The sequence below is a fragment of the Panthera tigris genome, chromosome E1 (genome assembly GCF_018350195.1).
Source record: "Panthera tigris isolate Pti1 chromosome E1, P.tigris_Pti1_mat1.1, whole genome shotgun sequence".
Classification (NCBI taxonomy): domain Eukaryota; kingdom Metazoa; phylum Chordata; class Mammalia; order Carnivora; family Felidae; genus Panthera; species Panthera tigris.
In genome coordinates, this window is record NC_056673.1 from 48,335,855 (window position 1) to 48,358,628 (window position 22,774).

Below are 22,774 nucleotides of genomic sequence, written 5' to 3' on the forward strand. Positions count from 1 at the left end.
CTGTTGAGGGATCTGTGGGTAGGGCATTCCCAGTGGCTCATGGGCAGGCTTCTTGGTGGAATCCATGATGGAGTGAGTAGGACGCGAGCACTGTTAATGCCCTCTGAGAGCCCTGTGTGCTTTTCTCCCAGCCTCTTCCCACCCGCTGGTCACGCAGCTCGTCCTTCAGTACTCTGGATGGGGCGAGACAGAAATGAGCTTCTTTTGCGCAACCTTTAGGTTTGTGAGATCCTGTTGTTACATACCATTGTAATGTATTCTCATCTGTTGAATAATATTTCAAAGTGAACATACCGCAATGTACTTATCCATTCTGCTGTCAATTTCTAGTTTGGGGATATTATTAATAGTGCTGCACTGGATATTCTTACTATGTTTCTTTCACATACACACATTTCTGTTGGATATATCTACCTTCACCCAAATTTTCATGTTGTGCCAAGCTGGACACGTGCAGGCTTTTAGATCATTCATTGGCATTGTCAAAGAACCGAGTGAAGTTAATGGGGGTTCAGGTTGCTTTGGGACCAAAGGGAAGAAGTTGGAGGGCTTTCCTCACTGTAACTTCACCCTGGTGCAGTTTTGAACCTCTAATTCTATTAATAAAATTAGTATTTTAATCTTAAATATTTTAATATTTTAAAATATTCCTCCAACAAATTCTCAATAGCTGTTTGTTTGTTTTTTAAATATATAATCATATTTTCAGGTAGCACTGCTTTTTCAAGTATAGTTTCACTTGCACATAAATTATTAGAAAAAACATTCTTGAGGGGCACCTGGGTGGCTCAGTCAGTTAAGCATCTGACTTCAGCTCAGGTCATGATCTCACATTCACAAGTTCAAGCCTCGCGTGCTGACAGCTCAGAGCCTGGAGCCTGTTTCGGATTCTGTGTCTCCCTTTCTCTCTGTGCCCTTCCCCCTCTATCTGTCTCTCAAAAATGACTAAATGTTCAAAAAAAATTTTTTTAATAAGAAAAAAAAATTCTTGATGTTTTCTGAGGTAATTCAGAATGTTCTTGAATTATATTTTTATTTGTTTTGCAGCCAACTCTCAGGTCTGGTGCTAGTCAGCAGATGGTCATCATTTGGTTTATTGAAAGTCATTCTATAAAATTATTTATTTACGCAAAAATGAACAGCTTCTCTTCTTCTGCCTGACTTTAGGGTTTTATTTAAAATGCATTAATTTGGGGCGCCTGGGTGGCTCAGTCGGTTGAGCGGCCGACTTCGGCTCAGGTCATGATCTCACGGTCCGTGAGTTCAAGCCCCGCGTCGGGCTCTGTGCTGACAGCTCGGAGCCTGGAGCCTGTTTCAGATTCTGTGTCTCCCTCTCTCTGACCCTCCCCCGTTCATGCTCTGTCTCTCTCTGTCTCAAAAATAAATAAACGTTAAAAAAAAAAAATTAAAAAAGAATAAAATGCATTAATTTATGAAATATTTTTGGGGTTTTATTTTTCCAACACATTTTAGAAAACAGTCTTTTCTTGCTTAATATACACAGTATTTATAATCCCCCATTACAGTGGAAAACAGATTATTTACCCCTAAAGTTATATTTTTAAAGAAGTTATATTTTTAAACATGAGTGGAAAAGCTTCCCTGTAAGGTTCTTTTAAATCTCCTTCATTTATCTTTTGGTTGTTTGTTGTTATAAATCAACATTTATCATATTAGTAGGAATGGGGATTAATCTTCAAACAGGAATGCCTTAGAGTATAGATAATAAAACTGCAATGTTATAATGACTGTGTTTTTGTCCTTTTATTTGCTAGTAACTAATCTTAAAAGAAGACTTAAATGGAATACTAAATAATCTCGTGATTATTCCAAAGACGGAGTGGACTACATTTTGATTAGGTTTGTTTTTTATTGGAACATTGCTTATTTCAAACATTTAGATGAAGTTCCATTAAAAGCAGATAACCTTCCAGTTTACCCAGAAGCTTGAATTTTGAATTTTGGTAGAAAGGGAGAGCTAGGTTCAGTCAGCCTCGTGTAGAAATTTTCAAGTATAGCTGAATCGTATAATTCTAAATTCAGTTTTATGTATTGCCTGAATGAGGGACTGCGGCTTGGTCCTTTTGTTTGTAAGGTTGGTGAAAAAAATCTCAAGGAATTACTCGTGATATACGCTTTAAAATGGAAAAAATTGAATTAAGGAGCTATATAGAAAGAAGCTAAAGATTTCTATGCCTAATAAGTGAATGAAAACATCTTTACCTCAGTAAGAAAATGTATTCTGTTTAGAAAACAAATTTGTACTTTTAAAAACCTTTCTTGAAATATAATTATAAAAACTGTTCCACTACAATATAAAGTAGGCTGTAACTTATGATACTTAATAAGGAACTTTTAATTATTTCAAATACATATTAAATCTTGAGCTCTCATACGGTGATAACATCCCCTCCCACACTCTGTGCTTTTTTCTTTTTGCAACACTCTACTCTTTATCTCCAAAATTGTCTTAGCCATTCTTATTTGGTCTTCTATTTCAACTTCAGAATCTGGTTTTACTAAAATTCTGTTGATATTTTATTATATTTGCATTATCTTTATAGATTAAGTAGAATTAAAAATTTTACGAAATTGGTTTCTTTCTTCCGTACATAGTGTATTTCTCCATTAGTCTGTTTTAATGGCTTTTAATGTTTATAATTCTCTCCACATATATTTTACATATTTTTGTTAAATTTATTCTTACATATAGTTTATGCTACCATTTTGTATTTTTATTTTTTAAACATATATATTTTAACTTTTTTTAATGTTTACTTATTTTTGAGAGAGAGAGAGAGACAGAGTGTGAGCAGGGGAGAAGCAGAGAGAGAGGGAGACACAGAATCTGAAGCAGGCTCCAGGCTCCAAGCTGCCAGCGCAGAGCCTGATGTGGGGCTCAAACCCATGGACCAGACCATGAGATCGTTACCTGAGCTGAAGTCAGACACCCAAGTGACTGAGCCACCCAGGTGCCCCTAAACTTATATATGTATATTTATTAATATTTACGTATATTTGAGAGAGAGAGAGAGATAGTGAGTGAGCAGTGGAGGGGCAGAGAGACAGGGAGACACAGAATCCAAAGCAGGCTCTAGGTTCTGAGCTGTCAGCACAGAGCCCGACGCGGGGCTCGAACTCACGAGCTGTGAGATCATGACCTGAGCCGAAGTCGGATGCTTAACCAACTAAGCCACCCGGGTGCCCCTAAACTTATATTTTCTACTTGAAGGACCCAGTTAATAGACACACATTTTAAAAAATATACTTTGGGGTGCCTGGATGGCCCAGTCAGTTGAGCATCCGACTATTCACTTTGGCTCCAGTCATGATCCTAGGGTCGTGAGATCGAGCCCTGCATCAGGCTCTGCACTGATAGCACAGAGCCTGCTTGGGATCCTCTCTCTCCTTCTCTCTCTGCCCCTCCCACACTTGAGCTTTCTCTCTCAAATAAGTTAAAAAATAGTTTTTATTTCCATCCAGCCAAATTGCTTTAGCTGTGGAAATTACAGCTCCCTGCATACTGTGTACCGTCATTCATTCGTTCTTTACTCTCCGTCCCCATGTTTCCTGGGACTTACTGGCTCCGAATGGATGTATATAGAACATTTGTGGACATTACTTGGATTTTCTCTGTTATGTGGAAGAATCCCAGCCAGTAAATTTTAAAAATTTGTTTAGACACAGAATCTTTTACCTAAGGGAGGAAGAGGGTGTCTTCCTACCTCATTTTTCTCTGGTTCTGTTTCCAAAGACCAGTTTACTTTTGCTCTTAAGTGGACCTGTGTAGATACTTTTTTATCAGTCTGCTTCCACTTGCTTTGAATTATTGGCGATTCCTCCCACCTTCTTTCGTCAAGTTGTTTGTTTATCTCAGTTCTTGTTCTTGGGGTTTTTGCCCCATTTTTTCCCCCTTTCTCTTTCTAGGCATTTTAATGAGTATTTGCAGGATTCAGGAGTTGTTAGCCAGATTCCATTTTGTATATGGAGACCAGAACTATTTTTAACTTATTTTCTGATAGAATTCTTTTTGAAATGTAATATATACACTTCCATCCTTTTTACCATCGCATAATGAAAACAATTTATGGTAAGTCAGAATCGTCATTTGTGGAATCAATTCTTGTGATTTACTGTAGATTCAATTATAGATTAGTTTATGTGACTAAAATCTAAATACATAGCGACCTCCCCATGACCTTGAAACTTGATTTTTAAAAATTCCTTGCTCTCAGCTTGCTTTGTGGTCTTTTGCCTCTTTTTTCAGGAGGCTAGCAAGCCATGTGGAGCTGTATGACCTCCTGAGCAGTGCAGTGCTGTTAGCTTTCTGCAAAATTAATAAGCGAATCAAAGGCCGACTCAGATCTCCCAAATGGTTGTTTTCTAAATCCAGAAAATCATCATACTCTCTGTTGCCATGAGTATTCTTTCATTTTTCGTGCCACTGATATGTGCTTTATTAATGTAATAGACCACCGTCAACTCCTTCTGAACTTTTATCGCTGTTTATTTTTTCCCAACGCTGTTTGTGTCATCATATACTCGTGGAGCACATAGGGAAGCCTTTGTCATCACTTTGTCGTCATCTCCTCCTCGTCACCTGCCACCTGTCACTAATTACGTGTAAAATTGGTGCTGTTTCTCTTCTTGCACCTCCAAAGTAGTTTCTGCTTTCATTAAAGTCCTTGTTTGAATCGCTTCCTTTCCTATATCCTGTTAACGTAGAAGGCTGTCCCCCAGGCCCATCCTCCCGTGCATTCTTTGGCTCCTTTCACAAATATGGCCTTTTCTTCATTGCGCAGACTAATTTAAGACCCCTTTGTTATCTCTCAGCTGCACTGGTCCTTTTAATGTTTTTTTGTTTTTTTAATTTATTTTTGAGACAGAGACAGAGCATGAGCAGGGGAGGGGCAGAGAGAGAGGGAGACACAGAATCCGAAGAAGGCTCCAGGCTCTGAGCTGTCAGCACAGAGCCTGACGCGGGGCCGAACCCACAAACTGTGAGATCATGACCTGAGCCGAAGTTGGATGCTTAACCAACTGAGCCACCCAGGCTCCCTGCACTGGTTCTTTTAACATGTAGACAAGAGTAAGCATCCACCTTAAAACACCGTTTCTCAACTGCCAACCCCTATCTGTGACTTTTCCCTCTTTGCTGTTTTTTAATTAATTTATTTATCTTGAGAGAGAGCGAGCGAGTGCATGTGCATTCATGAGTAGGAGAGGGACAGAGAGAGAGAGAGGTAAAGAGAGAGAATCCCAAGCAGAATCCCAGGCCCTGACATGGGGCTCAATCCCACGAACTGTGAGATCCTGACCTGAGTCGAAATCAAGAGTCAGATGCTTAATGGAATGAGCCACCCAGGTGCATCTCCCTCTTTGCTTTTATAGGCAGGTGTCTGCAGTTATTTTGTGAATTTCCTCCCATTTTTTCGTCTTCAGCCCACTTCAGTCTGGCTGCTTCCATCATGCTGCAAAGCTTCTCCTAAGGCTTCAGTGACCTTGGATCTGGCTTTTGTTCAGTCTCCTTCCCTACGACATTTTCTTCTTCAGCTTTGGGGACACACCTTATCCTGATTTTCTTCCTTCTACTCAGTCTTGGTTGCATTTTCATCCCCTCCTCTGCCCCCTCTGGCTCCTCTCTGGAACAATCCAGTCCAAGCCCCTAGCTTTAGAAGGCATTTTTCCAGACCATTCTTATGGCAGTGACTTACTCATGTATGTCTTAGTCTCAGGCCCTTTACTTCCTTAATTTTCTTTATAGCACTTATTACTATATATTTGAATATTTGTAATTATTTTCCACTTTTAAATTCACTTCCTACAGAATTTCAGGATGTCCCAGAAGCCACTACTTTCCCTTCTTTTCTCCTTCGTGATGCTCATATCTCAGCCCTTTCTGTGCTTTCTTCTTGTCCATTTTCATGTTCTTCTGCTCAAGCTCATGCTTTCTCGGCCTGCACATGGAGTCATCCTGCACTTATGTTCAGTTTGGCCCGCCAAATGGTTTGAAAAACTTGAATCACTTGCCAACATTATAAAATTCGGAGACTTCACGTGAAATTTCAAATTCTGTTTTCTCTTAAACCATGCAAGATCTGGGTGCCTGGGTGACTCAGTCGGTTGAGCGTCCAACTTCTGCTCAGGTCATGATCTGTCACAGTTTGTGGGTTCGAACCCTGCATCAGGCTGTGTGCTGACAGCTCAGAGCCTGGAGCCTGCTTGGATTCTGTGTCTCCCTCTCTCTCTCTCTGCCCCTCCCCTGCTCATACTCTCCCTCACCGTGTCTCTCCTGAAATCATTATTGCACTATATGCTAACCAACTTGGGTGTAAGTTTAAAAATAAAAAAATAAAATAAAATAAATAAATAAATAAATAAATAAATAAATAAATAAAATAAAATAACAAGTAATGCCAGACTTTATCCACGTGATCAAGGTCAACATCCATAGTGATAAATCATGTCGACAGTATTACCCTTAATATGATGTGCTAAAAAGCACACTTTATTTCTATGGCCTTCTTCCTAAAGATCTACAACACCAGCCTAACCATTTTTTTGAGAAAAACACTGGACCAGTTCTAATAGAGGAGCATGCTACAAAACACCTGACCAATGCTCCTCAAAACCACTGAGGTTATCACAACCAAAGAAAGTCTAAGAAACTGTCACAGCCCAAAGAAGCCCAAGGAGATATGACAAATAAATGTATTGTGGTGTCCTAGATGGGATTCTGAACCAGAACAAGGACATTAGGTAAAAACTATGGAAATCTGAATAAAGTGTAGGTTTTACTTAATGAGAATGTGTCAATATTGGTGCTTTAATTGTAACAAAAGTGCTATATTAATGTAAGATGTTAATAATAAAGGATGCTGGGTGTAGGGTATGTAGAAACTCTGTATTATCATTTCAGGTTTTCTGTAAATCAAGAACTATTCTAAAAAAATCAGTCTATTTAAAAAAAAAAAAAGAAATCAAATCTTCCAAACAAAGCATAATTGAGACAAGATAGAAAATTATTGCCCATGTTGAAAGCAATGTTTCTTTAAGCTCAATTAATTTCACATTGGACTTAAGCCTGTGTATTAAAAATATAAAGGAAGAAAACAAAATTACAAGAGGCTTAAAATTTTTTTTTTAATGTTTTACTTATTTTTGAGAGAGAGAGAGAGAGAAAGAGAGAGAGAGAGATGGAGCGTGAGCAGGGGAGGGGCAGAGAGAGGGGAGAGAGCGAATCCCAAGCAGGCTCTAGGCACTGAGCTGTCAGCACAGAGCCTGATGCGGGGCTCGAACCCATGAACTATGAGATCGTGACCTGAGAGGAAGTCAGATACTTAACCAGTGGAGCCTCCCTCCCTCCCCATACCACCTGGTGCCCCAGGAAGAAAGCAAAATTAAATAACACATCTGAAGTACTAGAAAACATCCTTAATGATGGTAACTTCTCACAGTTATGTTAGCTGTTAGCTATCAGATACTTTGATTTCTTCATGGAGATTCAGAAAATAAGTTTCATCAGTAATATATTCGTGTAAGCTAACTCTCAATCTGATGTAAATTTTAATAGTAGATCTCTTTCTGATGGTATCCCCAAGGAATATATATTCTAAACGCAGTGTCTTACATATCTGATACATTTATTCTTATATGTGGTAAAAGTCATCCAAGAAGTTGGAAGAGATATGAACTAATACGGAAGGATGGAGGGGGCAAGAATGTATGTGAAGAAAGCTGAGAAAATGGGCCCAGTTGGAACAGGGATCCAGGAAACTGGTGGTCAGGATTGAAAGGGACCCAACCCCCACAGTGGTGGGGGCAGAAGAATGTAGCCTGTCCTGTAGGGAACAGAGAATGGTTGGAGAATTTAGTAGCAGCATAGCATATGATGAAACTGATGTTGTCTCTCTGCAATAAACTAGGTTTTGAAGAATAGAAAATGAGCTGGTGGAGAAGAGAATTTCCCTGCTAGAAGGAATAAAATGTTTCAAGACATGAATGTGGTAATGTGTTACTGTCTAAGCATGAGGTTAGGAGGAGAGCAAACAGACCTGATTTTCTGGAAGAAAGATTTTTGTTAGACTATAATGAACAATAAATAAGCAAATGTCAAACATTTCCAATCTTAAGAAAAACATGCTTTCACTTCCTTGCTGAATGTCCTTTATTCCTCCCTAAACCATAGTGCCTGAAGTTTGAGGTCATGAAATTTAACAAGGGAATTTAAAAATTGGTCACTTTGTTAAAATTTGGATCTTCTGGTTTTTTATTACTTGATATAACATTTATTCATTTTAGGTGTGGAATACACAAATGTCAAGGAACTTTGAAGAAACTTTCAGTAATTTGAACCATATATCTCTATTCTTAAGTGAAAAATGAAAACACCCCAAAGGAGGTTTTATGTGGAGTAAAGTAGGTCTGGAAATGGTCTATATTGAAAGACCTAATGGTCTTTTGATGTCTGATTCTTTGATTTTGCTTTTTCTTTTTAAAGGGGTGCTATGTGATTATAATTAGAAACATTTCAAGTTCTTTACTTGGGAAGTTAATTGTTCCTTCGCTTGCTCTATTCTGACTAATCAGTGGCCTTGAATGGTAGCAGTGTTTGAAATTGTTACTAAGGAGATTCACCTTGTTTGGTAGAGAGAGTTCCAATTCATGATGAAAGATTCCCACATCCATAAACTATAGTCATTCCTTCTGCAGGTTGTGGCTCTGGTGTGAACATATATTTATAATATATTTAAGAAGTTTCATTTTAGTAATTTTCTAAGTACTTACTGGCAATATAGTAGTTTGTCTTCTTGCAACTGGTACCATTACATTTGAATTTGGAAATTATGGATAAATTACTAGAAGGCTCCATCAAAAATTTATATTCGTTTTTGGGGCGCCTGGGTGGCTCAGTCGGTTGGGCGGCGGACTTCAGCTCAGGTCATGATCTTGTGGTCTGTAGGTTCGAGCCCCACGTCGGGCTCTGTGCTGGCAGCTCAGAGCCTGGAGCCTGCTTTAGATTCTGTGTTTCCCTCTCTCTCTGCCTCTCCTCTGCTTGCTCTCTCTGTCTCTGTCTCTCTCTCTCTCTCAAATAATAAACATTAAAAAAATTTATATTCTTTTTGTTAGGTGATTTAAAAAGTATTTAGTTTGGCATTGATGCAAACCTTTGTGTCATCTTGAGAAAAGTTATCCCTACACTTTGGAAAGTGCCTGCAAACTCTGAATATAATTTCTTTTTTTTTTTTTTCCCCTTAAAAATAGCACTCTTAAGTATCAGTGGTGGTGCTGGTGGGGACCCATCTTTTCTCTTTTCTGCATTCTGCTCGAGCATCTGAAACCATTTTAGGTGGAGAGCAGTCAAAGCTTCCCGTTTACTATAGGCATTCCTTAGCCCCAGTGAGCATGCTGACATAACCTTCCCTCTGAGAAACACGATGGAAGGTTCAAGGGAGGACAGAAATCTGTGGTGACCTTGTTTCCAATTGAAAAGGAAGTTTCTATTCTATTAAGTACTTCTTTGCAGGTATGTCTTTACAGAACTCCGTATTTCTTCTCATGGGAACACAGTGCTTTAAATCAGCGTCAGTATAATATGATGGTCAAGAGACCTCTTACTGACGGGGACATCCGGGACGCTATTTCACACGACAGGTTTCGTTTGTAACGTGAGACTCTTAGGTTTATTAGATTCTTTCTTCAGGAGTTAAGTTTGCAAAATTCATTTTTTTTTAGCAGTGTGTGTATATAGCCTCCTGAGTTTTATTACAATCAAAAGTCACTTTAGTAATGAAATGTGGTACAATGAATTTGAGCCTGGTGGGAAGTTGATAAACTAATAAAATATAGGAATACTTTAATGTTTTATAGTTAACAAAATGTATATGTTCCCTTAGTTCATCCTTCAAAGAATCTTATGTGGTTGTTTGTTATTGTTTTCAATGTAAAAGGAGAAACTGAGGTTCAAAGAGATTAAGCAGTTTAACCAGTTTGGCACGGTTAATATGTGGCTGGGCTAGGATTTGATCCTAGGCCTTCCAGTTTTTGATTCAGTGCTCTTTTCCTGGTAGAATGCTGACTTTTAGCTTTTGTGTCGCTCAGTAGGTCTCCTTTTGTGCTTTTAAAGTGACTTGATCCAAATGATTCAGAGATGGCAACATTCACTAGATATATGTCATTGCTAATTCTTGCCTGAAGACCCAAATGGGAGAATATGCCCTGCCCACAGCTTCTGATAGCTGCCCACCATGGGACCGCTTCCCCTTCTCTGCCATGTGCATCGGGTCTAGAGTGGGACACTCGATCCAAAGGCAGCAAATTCATTTTACTCTAAGATACAAAGAGCTTAAGGTCACACAGCTCGTAAGTAGAGGTGCGAGGGCTTGAAATTGTATGTGTTTGACTCTGAAGCCCCTGTTCTTAGCCATTATAGGGCACTGCCCCTCCTTCCTGATCTTGAGAATTTGGAACTGGGAAACCTAGAGACTAAATCAGTGCAGAAGCTGGAAACACGGAAAGTTACCGGGATGAAGATTGGCTAGGCAGCCGCTATGGGCCGTATGCAGGCTAAAGTTCCGAGTAATTATGCTGAGGCCAAGAAGAAAACGCAGCCCATGTGAACAAAAGCTTTGTCTATTCCAGCTCCGTCTCAGGAGAGACACTTCCAGGGCGCCTGGGTGGCTCAGATGTTAAGTGTCCCAGTCTTGAGTTTGGCTCAAGTCATGATCTCATGGTCGTGGAATTGAGCCCCAAGTGGGGCTCCATGCTGAGTGTGGATCCTGCCTAGGGTTCTCTCTCTCTCTCTCTCTCTCTCTCTCTCTCTGCCCCTCCCCACCTCGTGCTGACACTCTCTCTCTCTAAAAAATAAAAAAGAGACACTTCACCAAGATCTCCCATCTTTACAGTATATAGCCATTTTATTTTGGTAGCGTGAGTTGGAAGGTATATTAACAATTTATTTAAATAGGTATTTTTTTTAAAAAATCGATTCAGTGTGGTCTCTATAACGTTATTCCAAATTATTTATTTTGAAAAGACATTTATTCAATTAACTGGTTAAGAACATTTTCTTTTTCAATAAAGTTTAATTGAGATTGTTCTGAATTTGACACTTTATTCTGTAGAAGTCTCACAGAGATTTGAGGGTTTTTTTTCAGGCTTTATTTCTGTTTTTTTTTCCCGCATATAAATATGGTTTTCTTTGCTACATTAAAAGCTTCAATTCTGGAATAAGAAAAGATAAAAAAGATATTTAGACCAAATAAAACTGAACTTCAATGTCTCCTCTGTCAAAATTATCACAAATATTTACTAACAAAGCCTGAATTAATATGGAAATGGCATGCTTCTATAGATTCCTTAGGAATTTTAAGAAAGACTATGATGAAAATAAAAATCATACTGGTTTACTAGGAACATCTAGGATTTATTCCGTAGGGATGAATTCTTAATGTAAAGTTTTAAAAAAACCCAAAATTTTGTAACATTTTTTATTTGCGAGAGATTAGAAGCCAGTAAATAATACTTCCTTTCCCTCTCAAATTTAGAATTAATTTGAAAAAACAGAAGAATCAGGTAGCTGAAGTTGTGGTTTAGGTGTGTGGCCAACATTCGGCTTGGGAATCCTTCCTCCTAGAATGAATGCACTTGCCTGGTCATAGCCCAAGAGGCCAGTCAGAGTCTGTGCGCAGCAGAAGACATTCCTGGAGAGAGAAAAGAGGGGCGGAACAGAGCATTCACAATTGTTTCTCCCAAAACACAGCACTGTTAGCAGGTGTGGGAGGGAGCCGGACCCAAAGGGGCAGAAGTTCTCTTCTTGCTGACGGAGCTGAAGTCCTGTTAGATTTTTTTTCTTTAAAAAAAATAAAAAATTTTTAACATTTATTTATTTTTGAGAGATAGAGAGACAGAGCATGAGCAGGAGAGGAGCAGAGAGAGAGGGAGACACAGAATCCAAAGCAGGTTCCAGGCTCTGAGCCGTCAGCACAGAGCCCGACACGGGGCTCGAACTCACGAACTGCGAGATATGACCCAGGCCGAAGTCGGACGCTTAACTGACTGAGCCACCCAGGCTCCTCTTTTGTTTTCTTTTTTCTGTTGGCATTTCATTTTAGAAGCTCACCCTCCCCTCATTGATTTTATCCTTTATTTTTTGAGTAAATGGAGCATTAACATGGTTTTAAAAATCAGACCTTCACTAAAAGGTATATTCAGACAAGTGACGCCCCACCCCCACTCCTTCTGTCCTTTCTTCTCAGACCCCAGCTCCCATAGGTGGGTGATCTCATTCATTAGTCTCTGACAGATCCCTTCTATATTTGCTTTTGCACAGATGAGCAGATACGATACGTGCACATCTCAGTGGATTTTTCTTGCGCTTTGTTTTTTCATTTGTTGTAAACTGAAGGTCATTCATTCTTTGTACATCGGTGTCGTATGCTAATGTGTGGATGAATCAGTTTATGCAACAGCTCTCCTACCTATGGGCATACAGGTTGTTCCCAGTATTTGCAATTACAGGGGATACTGTAATGAATAACCTAGTAGACGTGTATTTTTGTATCGTTTGAAATATATATTCGCCGTAACTTTTTAGGCGGGGGAATGCTGGGTCAAAAGATAAACATATATGTAGTTTTGTTCTCTATTGCCAAATGCTCCTGCATGAAGGTGGTACTGATTGAATTTCCACTGGATATATATTAGAATGACTTTTGACCCACAGCCTCCCAAATAGAATGTGTTGTTATATTTTTAAAATATTTGCCTGATAAGGTGATAGGTGTGATACGTTGTATCCCAATATAGTTGAAACTTGTAGTTCTCTTATAATAAGTGGAAGTAAACATACTGTAATATATTTAAGGGCCACTTCAGCAGCTTTATTGAGTTGTAGTTGAAATTCAACACATCTCACATATTTAAAGTATACAGTTTCACATTCTGACATATGTTTACAGTTGTGAAAGGAAAGTAACAACTTAAAAAATATGTCTCTGTCAGCATATAATTATTCCCAAAAGTTTTGTCATGCCCCTATGAAATCTCTCCTATCTACCTTTCTCTGACTTCTCCTTATGGAGGCAGGCACTAATCTCCTCTCTCTCTCTCTCTCTCTCTCTCTCTCCCTCTCTCTCTCTCTTTAAGTTTATTTATTTTGAGAGAGACAGAGAGAGTGTGAGAAGGTGAGGGGCAGAGAAAGAGGGAGAATTTCAAGCAGGCTTCGCGCTGTCAGCACTGAGTCTGACATGGGGCTCAAACTCACGAACCGTGAGATCATGACCGGATTCGGAATCAAGAGTAGGACGCTTAACCAACTGAGCCACCCAGATGCCCCAAGCACAAATCTCCTTTCTGTTACTATACTTTAATTACTAGAATTTTAATTTTTTTTTTTAACGTTTATTTATTTTTGAGACAGAGAGAGACAGAGCATGAACAGGGGAGGGGCAGAGAGAGAGGGAGACACAGAATCGGAAACAGGCTCCAGGCTCTGAGCTGTCAGCACAGAGCCCGATGCGGGGCTCGAACTCATGGACCGTGAGATCATGACCTGAGCCGAAGTCGGACGCTTAACCGACCAAGCCACCCAGGCGCCCCTAATTACTAGAATTTTAAATAAATGGAATTGTACTGTTTTACATTCCCCCCCAGTAGTGTTTGGAGCTCTGTTTCCTCCACATCCTTATCAATACTTGATATGGTCAGTGTTGTTATTTTCATAATTCCAACAGGCTTGTCTAAGTATTTCACTGTAGTTTTATTTTTTATTTTATTTTATTTTTCATTGTGGTTGTAATTTGCATTTCCCTAGTGACTAATGTCGAAAAACTTTTCATGTACTTTTTTTTTTTTTTTTTTTTTTGCTATAAATATATCTCCTTTGGTGACTGTTCAAAATTTTAGCCTCCTTTTTTTTTTTTTTTTTTTTTTTTAAACTGGGTTGGTTGTTTTCTTATTATTGAGTCTTGAAAATTCTTTGTATATATTGGATACAAGTCTTTTAACAGACGATTTGCAAATGCTTTCTCCCAGTATGTGGCTTTCCTTTTTATTCTTTTCAAGGTTTCTTTAAAAGAACTGGTGTTTTAAACTTTGATGAAGTCCATTGCATTTATTTGTTCTTTTATGGATTGTGCTTTTGAGGTCACATCTAAGAAATCTTTTCCTGGTCCCTGATCACAGTTCCAGGTTTTACATTTGGGATTTTGATCCATTTTTTAAGTTAATTTTGTATGTGCTGGGAAGTATGGATTAAAATTCTTTTTTCTCTTTCTTTCATAATACTGCGTCATTGTCCTTCTAATATGTGTAGAATCTGTAGTGATGAAACCTCTCTCGCTTGTAATGTTAATTTGTAGTGTCTCTTTTTCCCTGTCAGTCTGGCCAGAGGTTTATTAATTTTATTGATCATCTTGGACTTAGGTAATGTAGTCATTACTAAATGTAGTATTAGGTTATCCAATAATGAGCTATTCTTGCCTTCATGGCATAGATCCAGCTTAATTGTCGGTGATTTAAAGATGTCACTGACTGTCTTCTTGCTTGTGCTGCTTCTACCATGAATCTGCTGCTCTCCTTATTTTTGTTTCTCTGGAACATTCTTTTTTCTGGCTGTTTTCAAGATTCTTTTTTTTTTTTTTCTTTGTCACTGATTTTGGGAGAAATCGATTATGATGTGCCTTCATGTAGTTTTCTTTATCTCATGTTTGGAGTTCTTTGAGTTCTTGGATGTGTAGATTTATAATTTTAATTAAATTTGGAAAGCTTTTGGCCATGATTTCTTCAAATATTTTTCTGTCCCTACCCCTCTCTTCCTTTAAAAACTCCAAACACACACGCGTTAGGTTGCTGATAGTTGTCACTGATGCTTTGCTTCTTTTTTATTACTCCATTTTTCTTCTTGTGCTTTGGTTTGGTTGGTTTCCGTTGCTCAGTCTTCAAGTTCACGGACCTTTTCTTTAGCAATGCCTGTAAATCCCATCTGTTTTATTCTTCATCTCACACACTGTAGTTTTTCTACAAAACTCCCAAAATTCTGTCTCTAGTATTTTCAGTATGACAACATAATTCTCAGCCTCATCCCAGGCCCCTTTCTCTCCGTTGTTTGTATTGGTATCTTGACCCCTGTTCTCTTCCATGATTTAACCACAGTCATTGCCTTTCACACCTTCTCGCTTTGTTGCCCTTTATGCTGGGAGTGCCCTTTCCTGCATTTTCTTCTATCTAGTCCTCCACATCCTTCAGTCAGCTTCTTCTTTTTGATAGGAAAAAAAAAAAAAAGATGTATGTACATTTGATGTGTACATTGAAGTGTAATTGACATACAGTTCAGTTAACTTTGACATCACTTTCTTTCATCCTAATTCCTAGGTAAGGTTTTTCACCCATTATATATAAACCCTTAGTATTCTACATTTCTGTTTTGGTCATTGAATTGAATCCTCATTGTTCTTATTTGTATTAATTCGATGTCTTTTTTTCTTTGCTCTACTTGAAGTTCCCTTAACACAGAAGCTGAGGTGGTTAATTCAGTGATATCTGCTCAACATCTAGCAAGGTGTCTTGCAAATAATGGTACTTAACATATTAACAATAAATGAATTAATGAATACCACATGGTAGCAGATTAACAGTGACTGAACTTCTTATTAAGCACATTTAAGAATATCACTGGAGCCTTTGGAAAAATTTAGTATGAGGCAGGAGGGAATGGTCAGTGGAACATGGATGATATATGTTTATAAATAAAGACATATCTGAAAACTAACATAAATCCAGCTTATGTACTTTCATGGACTTATCAATAGCCTTTTATAATCAGTAAAAATGGTTGCATACTTTATTATAGCTGAAACAAAACTTTATCTTTAGAAATCTCTTACCAGATTCATCTTCCCCTTGAAATAAATAAGAATCTTCTGATGGAGATTTTCTCTTTTCAGGGAAAGTATGATGGTAAGGAGGAAAATAAAAGATATTTTATAAATATCAAATACAATATGTCTTTTACAGATACATCCACATTTTAATACATATAGTTAACAAAATATATATGTTACTCCTCTTAAACATTCTGAGTGATGGGGGCACCTGGGTGGCTCAGTCGGTTAAGCATCCAAATTTGGCTCAGGTCATGATCTTGTGGTTCATGAGTTCGAGCCCCGCATCGGGCCCTGTGTTGACAGCTCAGAGCCTGGAGCCTGCTTCAGATTCTGTGTCTCCCTCTCTCTCCACCTCTCCCCTGCTCACACCCTCTCTCTCTCTCAAAAATAAAAATTAAAAAAAAAAAAACATTAAAAAAAACATTGAGTGATGATCTTACCAAATGATGTGCCTTTTATGAAGCTTTTCTATTTTACCCTAGGCACAGATAATTATTCCTCTGGTCCTTGTTTGCTCAGAGTATTATGTTCATATTATTGTGTAGCTTTTGTGGCACTGGAAGTAGTGTAGAGTTTGTCTTCTTTCCTATATTGCCTGCAGGGACAATGTGTTGGTTATTTTTGTATTTCTAGCACCAAGCATAGATCCTGTCATAAAATAGGAGTTAAGTAAATGCTTGATAAATATTTTAACTTTCAAATGTTCTAAAAGTGATTTGGCATGAAAATATTAATGTTATGTGAGGGTAAATTATAGTGAAGACCTACTTGTCTTCAGGCTTAAAGAAATAGCATGATGTCGTAAAACGACTTTGGACCTTGAAGTCAGGTGGGCTGGTTTAATTTCTCCTTCTGCCATTGACTATGTAAACTTGGACAAATCACTTAACTCTTCTAAACCTTGTTTTCATTTGTGAAAAAAACTAAATGAGAACTTTTTTATCATTATAAAAATGGAATGAAATAATACATGAACTGCTCTAAACTAACGAGCATAATAAACACTCAGTAAATTTTCACTCTTTTTCATCCTTTGTGAAGACATTAAAAATTAGGTTGCACTATAAATGCTATAGCTTGTAGCAGGCTTCATCCACCAGAAGTACTGAGCAGTGGCTATCGTGATTTTAAAATTATTTTGTATAATTTAGAAATCATTTCTGATAAGCAGAAAACCTTCTCTCAATGATAAATATGATATTTATGTTTGGTAAATAACGAGAAAATTTGCCTACTTAAAATTTGATCTACTTGTGCATAGTGATGAATGTAAGTGAGAATATTTTCTTGCTACTTTGAAATATTGAACTGCCCAGGGACAAGGCATGGATGATGTTTTGAAGGAAATAAATATTTCAGCTTCACGTTTCAGCCTTTCTTCTGTATTCCTTTGATCTGGCTTTGGTTTGCTTATTATTCTGCTTGAATGACTTCACATTGCCTTCTTCCTCTCCCTAGTTACAAGAAGTGGTCCTGTACTTATTTCAATATATTTAGGCTTTGTCATTTTATAGGATGAATGTGCCTTTCCTTATTATTTACTGATATACTCCTGCCTGTAAAGTAAGCTGGGTTGGTGTGTGTGTGTGTATGTGTAACTTTGCTTGTATGATGTATAATTTATATATGGAACTTTTAATCAGTAGTTTCTTAAATATAAGAAACATAAAAACAAACATTAGATTTGAGATTTTTTGAAGCTTAAAAGAGTTTAAAGATTTTAAAGGAATTTTTCTTCATTATACACTGTAGCTGTTTTATCTTTAAGGATAACTTTCTCAGGGTTTTCTGTATTTTACCATAAATATTCCAGTTGCTTTTCTGTTAGCAACTGGAGTTGCTGCAGTAGAGTTCTTTTAATTTATTTATAGGCCTATATTATAGGAAGAAGTTAGTTTAGCACATAATTATTATATAAAACTTTAAACTGCTTAAACATTTCATTACATTTACCTATATTGTTTAATTTTATACTTTACAGACAAATCTTCTGATCTCCTGAGATTGGTTTTTTTTTGTTTTTTTTTAGTGTTTATTTTTGAGAGGGAGAGAGAGAGAGACAGCATGAGTGAGGGAGGGGCAGAGACAGAGGAGACCGAGATTCCGAAGCAGGGTCCAGGCTCTGAGCTGTCAGCACAGAGCCTGATGGGGGGCTTGAACCCATGAGCAGCGAGATCATGACCTGAACCAAAGTTGGACACTTAGCTGACTGAGCCACCAGGCACCCCTCTTTTTTTTTTTTTTTAAGTTTATTTATTTATTTTGAGAGAGAGAGAGAGAGAGAGCGCGCGCGCAAATAGGGGAGGGACAGAGAAAGGGAGAGAGTGAGCATCCAAGAGAGCTGACTGAGCCACCCAGGTGCCCCGAGATTGGTTTTCTTATAGACTCTCTCTGACTCTTTCCATTTGTCATATTCCTATAGACTTAGAATTTGTCACACAATATATATAATATTACAGTACTATGTGATTCTTTTTCTTGCATTTTTCCCCCTTAATCAGATTGTGGTTTCTCCAAGAGAGGATCCATTTTTAAAAAATTTTTTTTTAACCTTTATTTATTTTTGAGACAGAGAGAGACAGAGCATGAACGTGGGAGGGTCAGAGAGGGGAGGCACAGAATCTGAAACAGGCTCCAGGCTCTGAGCTGTCAGCACAGAGCCCGATGCGGGGCTCGAACTCACGGCTGAAGTCGGCCGCTTAACTGACTGAGCCACCCAGGTGCCCTGAGAGAGGATCCATTTTTATACTTCTAGGTTTTTTGCAGTATGTGACTTAGTAGATCTCAGAATTTGCTGCCAGGACTCTTGCCTCAGTTCTTAGAACATGACTAAGTTACTGAAAATACAGGCTAGGAGGTTGATGCCAGGATCAATTCTTTAGAATCATGACTCACATCCTGTTGATGTCAAGGAATTTGTAGACCTCATAGCCGAAATGCATGTTTTTAAGAGATTTTTGGATAGTTGAAGAGATTCCTCATTCTTATTCGTAACATGCTTCAAAACCAATCATGGTTCTTCAGGACTGGAGCCTGGCCCTGGGGTCACAGACTTCTGGGGAAGCATTGACCGTAAAAGAGTCTTGTTAGAAGAGAGTTTCATAGCACTTCTTTATACTGTTACCAAACCCCTTTGGAGCATTTCTACTTGTACCAAGAGAAGCATCCCTAGCTGGTTTAGCACTGGAGTATCCTGGTTGCACGGAGCCTCGTTGTGTGTTTGCCTGTGGTCATCTCAATGCCATCCTATTTGAGGCAGGATTATGCTGAGAACTGCTGACTTTCTTCGTTCTACCTTTACCGTTGCTGCACATAAGCCCACTTACCCCTAAGGGGCTTCTAAGAAGGTTGTTCTGATTCACCAGAGTAGGATGGAGATTCCGGCAGTAGAGATCGGTCTTACAGTCCCATCTCTTCCATTAACTGGCGTGGAACGAAATCTCCCTGAAGCCTCTCCTTCTGTTTCTCAAGACCCTATGTTCAAATATCTGTTATAATATTTAGTATTTATCTTTATTTTTTCCCTTTACTTAATGGAGTCTTCTTAAAATGACAGGGTTCGTGGGGCGCTTGGGTGCTCAGTCGGTTAAGTGTCCGACTTCGGCTCAGGTCATGATCTCACAGTTCGTGGTTCGAGCCCCGCATTGGGCTCTGTGCTGACAGCTCAGCCTGGAGCCTGCTTCGGATTCTGTGTCTCCCTCTCTCTCTGCCTGTCCCCTGCTCACGCTCTGTCTCGCGCTCTCTCTCTCAAAAATAAACATTAAAAAAATTTTTTTTTAAAAGACAGGGTTCTTATATAGCTTTGTTCCTTAGTATAAGTTAATGGTAAACACGTAGGTCTTAGGCAATTTTTGAAGAATGAGTTAAGAAAAGTTTGGATGAACTTGTTGTACACTCAAAATATGATGTTCTTTTAGGAGGAAAAAGAATGGAAAAAATCTTCTCAGGTTTGCTATGGCCATTTTAGACATAATTTTGTTTTCCTTGGAAATACTCTTTGTAGGGGCACATGGGTGGCTCAGTTGGTTAAGCCTCCAACTGTTGATTTCAGCTCAGGTCATGATCTCATGGTTGTGAGATCGAGCCCTGTGTTGGGTTCCACGTTGGGTGTGGAGCCTGCTTGGGATTCTCTCTCTCTCTCTCTCTCTCTCTCTCTCTCTCTCTCTGTCTGTCTCTCTCTCTCTCTGTCTGTCTCTCTCTTTGTCTCTCTCTTTCTGTGCCCCTCCCCTGCTCACACATACATGCATACGTGTTCTGTCTGTCCCTCTCAAAATAAATAAATAAACTCAAAAAATATTCTTTTTATCTTCCACTATATTATGAAAGATGTATTTATGTTTGTTTTTCAGGCTTCAGTGGTTATATGATTATCTCTGTGACTTGGGAAAGCACTTTGTGTATTTTATGTGTCATCCTTGTGCTGGGGCCACGCTAACCTTCTCTGTATCGTTCCCACTTCGGTATACGTGTTGCTGAAGCGAGCGCTGTCCCCGTGTAGTTGAATTGGATTCGCACCACGCACACCCACACTGTGTTTCAAACCCGCGATGTATGTCTTTGCTGTGAGCAGTGCAGAAATGCTCGGCAGCGACGTTTCCTTATGGGGCCTTAAAACTTTTCCATGAGAAGTCACCTTAGCTGTGCATTGGCATTCTCCTTCAGTATTTCAAAATCGCTAGGGTGCCCTGGGGTTTTCCACAGCCGCTCATTCCTCATTAGCCATCGCATGCTCCTTTTCTTTGCCTGTTTGTGGTCTTATGAACTTGCCTTCAAGAAACTAACACTTTCTTTGGTCACTTCTTTCTTTGCAAGTCTTAGCAGTCATTTGTTGAGCTCCAGAAATTTTAATTCAGAACCGTGCTGATTCTTTGCACTTGACCGCACTCAGAATTTGCATATTTGGGGGGATGCATCTTGGTGAAGGAGAATATCTGGAACTAATTGAATAGTCTTTGGGCAGTTTTACCCTGGGTCCTATCTCATCTAGATTTGCCACTATTAGGTGTAAATATGCCCTTTGGGAAGAAATAATTTGGCTTTTTTTGGTGATTTTTAATTTTTTTATTATTTTCTTTAATGTTTATTTTTGAGAGAGAGAGCGAGCATGAGCGAGGGAGGGGTAGAGAGAGAGGGAGACACAGAATCTGAAGCAGGCTCCAGGCTGTCAGCACAGAGCCCAATGCGGGGCTCAAACTCATGAACCATGAGATCATGACCTGAGCCCAAGTTGGACACTTAACTGACTGAGCCACCCGGGCATCCCTTTTGATCATTTTTTAAACCTGGTGACATTACCTAGAAGGAGTCAAGTAAGAACAAAAATGAAAACTTTAAATGCTTAAAGACTGAAACAAAATTTAGCCTATGGATTTTTTCTTTGCCTGATTTAACTTTTAAAATTTGTTGTATTCCCAACTTATTTGTTTACCCATATAGCATTAAGGCAATTATAAATATTACATATTAAGTTCCTCAGACAGCCCTTGATACGTTCTAAATTTTGAATATATACTAGTTTTGTTTGTTGTTATTGTTTTCTATCGCTGCTATACCACAAACATGGCGTCTTAAAACAATTCAAATTTATTATTTTATGGTTTGGGAGATCGGAAGTCCAAAAGGAGACGTAGGGCCTAAGATCCAGGTGTCATCAGGTCTGGTTTTGCAGGGAGGTTTCAGGGAAGACTCTGTTCTTGGTTTTTCTATCTTCTGGAGGCTGTCTTCATTCTTTGGTTTGTGACCCTGAGTCATATTGTCTTTTCTCCATTGCTTCCTCTCTCATATTGTCTTGTTTGTCCTTTGACCTTCTTGCTTCCCTCTTACAAAGACCTTGTGATTACATTTGAGGCCTAACTAGGTAATCTGGGATGATCGCCCCATCTCAGATATTTAACTTAGTCACATCTCAAAGTCTCTTTTGCTATATAAGGTAGCATATCTACGGTTCCAGGGATTAAAATATGAATATCTTTGAGGAACCATTATTCAGCCTACCACCTCAGTACCGTTTCAGACTTAATCAGTTGATCTACTCTGTTGGATACTAGAGTTGGTATCACTGATAGGAGAAATGACTTTCAACTCCCTCTAAAAACATATCCCCCGTAATTTTCCATCCATACCTCATAGAGCTAATTGATGAAAGGTAGGAACAAGGAGTCTAATTTTCCCAGCCATCATAAGATGTGGATGCATCATAGTCAAAGCATAATGGTGTGATGTTACCTCTTAAATGGGCTCATTTATTGAGATATAAATAAATCACCAGCTTTATTGAGATATAATTGACATATAATATGGTGAAGCTGATAAGGTGTACAACGTAATGATTCGTTATATGTATTTACTGCAATCCAGTTCCCACAATAAAGTTAGTTAACACAGGTAGCACCTCACATAATTAAAATTTTTTTTTGAGATGACAATTTCTTGCTATTTACTCTCTCAGCAATTTTCAAACATACATATAGTACAATATGGCTATACTGTATATTACATCCCCAGAATTACAGTATGTAATATACATACTATATATTAATTACTGTATATTATTTATCTTATAACTGGAAGTTTGTACTCTTTGAACACCTTCACCCATTTTCTCTACTCCCCCCCCCCCCCCCACCACTCCACTGGCAGCCACCAATCTGCTCTCTGTTTCTGAGTTTGGGTGTTTTAGATTTCATAAACAAGTGCGATTATACAGTATGTGTCTTTTTCTGTCTGACTTATTTCACTTAGCACAGACAGTGCCTTCAGGGTCCATCCATGTTTTTGCAACTGGCAGCATTTCTTTCTTTTTTATGGCTGAATAATATTCCACTGTGTGTGTGTGTGTGTGTGTGTGTGTGTGTGTGTGTGTGTATTCCCTTTTTCCCCCATCCTCACCA

General features: G+C 38.6%; 1 protein-coding gene and 1 pseudogene across 3 annotated transcripts in view; one reads left to right on the top strand and one right to left on the bottom strand.

Annotated features, from left to right (window-relative positions):
- Positions 1 to 22,774, top strand: part of CEP112 (centrosomal protein 112) — a 408,508-nt gene that overhangs the window by 126,607 nt on the left and 259,127 nt on the right. The window lies entirely within an intron of this gene.
- Positions 20,269 to 20,369, bottom strand: LOC122233826 (annotated as a pseudogene).